Raw genomic sequence first — 4,609 nt, 5'->3', positions numbered from 1 at the left:
GCATAGGATTTTTAGAAGATGCCCGAGACAGTTATCTTTAGTGAAGGGGGAGGGGAATTCAGGCAGAGGGAGGTGAGCAGGGAGTTCCCTCCTTTCTATAAAGTCCCCTTTCAAAAATATTTAAGGACCCAGGGTAAAACATAATTTTTCCTGTTTTTTTCCAGCAGTAAACTAATGGTGTTTTCTTCACTTCTCAGTAAGCCTGTGTGTGTGTGTGTGTGTGTGTGCAGGGATAGAGAAATAATTGTGGAACAGAGGATTTAATGCTGCTAGTAAACACAGAGTCTGATTTTGGTATGTGTGTGTCTGTCTGTGTGTCCTCAAGTGACATCCTAACCGTCATCTAGCATTTATATGTTGGCATGTTCCTGCTCTAGCAAGCACTGAGAGCATTCTGCTCTCTGAGACCTTGGACAAGTAACTTAATTTTAGCCTCAGTTTACTCATCTATACCTACTACCTAAGGGTGTTGTGAAGCTTAATTAAGTCAGATAGATAGAGTAACTGACTGACCATTCCTGGGACACCCCTGATCCCCCAGAATAGTGGAGTCCCTTGGTCCTCCCTACTCAAGGTCCATCTGCGCTTCCCCTCACCCCTTTTAGGAGCAATGTGCCCTGCATTCCTACCAACTGGGGCCTCCACCTAGGGCTGGGTGTACGAAGGCCTAACACCCTATGACCACTAGGATATTCCTTAACTAGGACAGTAAAGCAAACACCACATAACAATAAATGACAGTTCAGTCCTTGGACAGGAAAGGGGTCAACTGAAAGGAGGAGATGGGAACGGGCAAGAGTTTCACGGATGAGAACTAAACAAGGCTCCAACCAGTCTTGTAACAACAACAGAAAGTTCACCATGAAATCAATAGGCCAGATGGGGGCAGAGGGCTTGGAGCTCAGGATATAGAGATAGTGTCTGTGCCTGGGCGGCTGACAGCTCTCATGCCAGCAGGATGGCATCCAAAGCGGGACTGAGCCCTGGCTCCCAGTGCCTGGAGGGCCTATGGCCTCTGCTGGTCTGCAGCCCCTACAACTACAGTGTTGCCAGCTCTCGTGATTTTTCCACGAGTCATGGGATTTTGGAGCCTGTCTGGCAATGACGTGAGATGATCCCTTCCCAGCCTGGAAGGGGGAGATGAGCACCCTGCTGAGCCCTCCCAGGTCTGGGGAGGAGAGTGAAGAACTCCAGGAGAAGCAGAGGTGAGACTGGGGGAGAGGGGCAGAACTGATCTGGGGCCTGAGGGGCAGCAATGAACTGATGGGGCAGGGGAATGGGCAGAACTGATGTGGGAGCAGAACTGGGAGCAGGATTAATTGCTGGGCAGAGGATGGGCAGATATAAGGGTGAGAGTCCCAGTGGCAGAGCCAAAATCCCCTTACCCGATAAATCCGGGGAAATGGGCAACACTAATTGTCACACATCTATCCTGGACCTGTGGAAGCAGCCACTGTGAAGTCCTCAGACTGGCAGGAGCTACGCGCGTGCACACATGAATGAATGAAGGCCCACAGCCCCCGTAAGTAGTAGGTACAGATGAGTAAACTGAGGCTAAATTTGAACGTGTATATAAAGAACTGCAAATGAAAGGTGCTATAAACAGAATTCTTTTGGGTGTTTTTCCAAGCAAATACATGGCATTTGTGGGTTGCCAGTGAGCTGGTTGGCTGGGGGCAGCGTGCTTCACAGCAGTTGAAATCAGTCTTGTATAAGGCATTGGGAAGATGTTCCCCTTGCTAGGGGAACAAAAATCTCAGCTGGAAATTGGATTAAAAATGGAAGTTTGTTTAACCTCGTGATATTTTAAAACACTTGGCACTTTATTTATTTATTTATTTTAGCCTCCTTTATTTAAAAGATTTTGATTATATTCTATTTGAAATTTCCGCATGTGCTATTTTACTGATTAAAAACCTATGTTTGTTCTCCCTCCCACCCATTACATATCGGGCACCTTAATTAATGCTGTTGATTCCCATCTGCACAATATAATGTTAATCATTTACTCCATAGAAAATGATATACAATATCTTCTGCTACCATCCATCAAAATTACCGATGTCTTGATTTCAGTGCCATTCATTCCATCCACTAATTTGGCTTTGGAGAACATGATGGTCTTCTTGAACCAGAGGCAACAAATAGAAAAGTTCCCCTTTTTTCCCCCCCATTGACTCATCATGCTGTAACAGCCTTCCTAGGGATTGTTTCCAAAGGATAGGACTTCTAGAAGTGAAGGGCTGGATGTGTTATTGGCATGTGTCTTCAATGGAGAAGATCCTCTTATTCCAGTGATGAATTTGGCTTGATGTCTCAGCACTGGTCATTCCGTTTTCCCAGCAATGACACATCCCATTTTTCAGCAATTCTGCATTCAGTGCCAAAGGTTTAGCTATACCAGTAAGTTAAGTGCCTATAGCCAAATACTCCTTTTTGAAGCTCAGATCACTAGGAAATTAGAATTAAACACTAAAGCTCAATGTTAATTTAAGAGTTAGCAGCTTTTCTTGACTATAGCCTGCCTGGATTATTGTCTTCATAGAACTAACTAAACAAATATATCCATGTACTGTGTTTCAGCATGTCCTGAGTTTCCTATAAAACCTGGGATGGATTATTCAGGGGTTGAGCTGGTTAAAAAATTCCCAACAGAATGTTTTGTGTTGGTAAATGCGATTTTGTTAAAAATGAAACTTTTCATAGGAATGTGCTGATTTCAATAACACTTCATTTTAAAAAAATATTCAAAGTAGTTTGACCTTATCAGAACAGAATGGTTAGATTTTTTTGTTTCAGAATGACTTGTAGTCTGGGTCTTTATTTTATATTATTGTATACAATTTAATATCATATCCAATTTAAAAAGTCTAAAATATTTGAAAATGTTACCTAGAAGAATTTGAAATGTTTTGGTTTTGTTCTGATTTGGAACAAAAACAAATGGAAATGTCAGGGTCTTTCCAGGACATTAGCCCTGTTTTCCCCCTTGATCAATGAACCTATTTACAGGTACCCTGAGAAATTTGCATGTTTAGAGTCAAATTTGTCCACAGATGCACGGATGTATCTCTTGCTGGCTTCAGAATGAGAATCGTTTTGAAGGAGGACATGTAGTTTGCTGGATTAAATAACTTCATTCTTTAAAGTTCATTTAATTCTATTTGATAGAACAGAAAGTGTCTCTAGTTGGGCTATCAAGAAATAGAGGCGTCCAAAGATCAGTGGCTACTTCTGAACATTTTTGTCTAAGTCTATTATGATATATACCAATTTCTTCTGACCAGTAAGTCAGTCAGTTCCTCATCAGAAAAAGGCTTTAGAGGATTCTATCTACCGGTCTATCAATAATTTTATAAAGTCAGCTTCCAAGCACAACAAAAAGGAAAGGAACTTGCCTAAGGAAATATAGCAAATCAGTGGTACAGCTGGGAATAGAACCTAGATCTTTTAACTTCTAGTGTTGTGTACTAATCAATCGAGTACACTGCCTTTAGTTGCCACTTCAGCTAGCACTAGCTAGTGAGACCCATCCAGTTGTTAGTTATGACAAATTATTTCTCTAGTCTCTGTCTTTTCTTTGGTGCATGTGCATGGCTCCCTTGCATAATGTTTATGAAAATTGTTCATTTACATCCAAGGGCGAGAACGGAAGGAGAGGTCCCTAAGAAAAATGAAAATGAAGGAATTTGGGGCCATTTTATGACCCTGGGAATGAAAAAAACCCCAAAGCAAACAAACAAAAAAACAGAAACAAACCCACAAACCCACAGTGATTTTCTTTAAAATCACAGTTTTAAAGAATAATCTTCAGAAGGGGAATCTCCTTATGTATGGGCATGCACCTAGGATAAGGGATAGGAAGTTTGAAACTAGATAATAGGCTAAATTCCTCCCTAGTATAACTCCACTGAAGTCAGAGCTCTTTGTGAAAACATATCTCGCCACATATTGTTATTCTACTAATCTAGCCAATATAATTTGTAAAAAAAAAAAAAAAAAATAGAACTAATGTTTTGTTAATGGAGCAAGAGACTTCAGTTCATCCCTAAATCAGGCCCCGATTCTACAGTTCAACCCTATTCAGCAAAGCACTTAACCATGTGCTTAACTTAACTTTACTTGATTTCATGGGATGTAAGCACATTCTTAAAGTTAAGCATGTGCGTAAGTGCTTTGCTGAATAGGGATGGATCATGGGCTTGGCTACACTTGCGAGTTAGTGCGCAATAAAGGAGCCCCGTACGCACTAGCTCACTCCCCCTCCACACTGGCAAGGCATGTAGAGCGCTCTGACTCCGCAGCTGCAGTGCTCCTGGTACTCCACCTCGGCGAGTGGAATAACGTTTGCTGCGCCTCCGCTGGAGCGCTGTGGTGCCAGTGTGAACGGGGTGTTGCATTACTGCGCTCTGATTGGCCTCCAGAAAGTCCCATAATCCCCTTAAGTCAAGTGGCCACTCTTGTCATTGTTTTTGAATCACTGCAGGAATGCGGATATGCCCTTTGAAAGCTCCGTTTCTGACAGCCAGCTGCTTATCTGCTCCGAGACAAAGCAACCATTACTGTGGAATGCTGTGTGTGAGAGAGAGAGGCGGGGGGGGGGGGGGGG

Source organism: Terrapene carolina, unplaced genomic scaffold (genome assembly GCF_002925995.2).
Source record: "Terrapene carolina triunguis isolate 2854851 unplaced genomic scaffold, T_m_triunguis-2.0 Scaffold714, whole genome shotgun sequence".
Lineage (NCBI taxonomy): Eukaryota > Metazoa > Chordata > Testudines > Emydidae > Terrapene > Terrapene triunguis.
The sequence above is the reverse complement of the archived record's forward strand: the minus strand, read 5'-3'. Positions refer to the sequence as shown.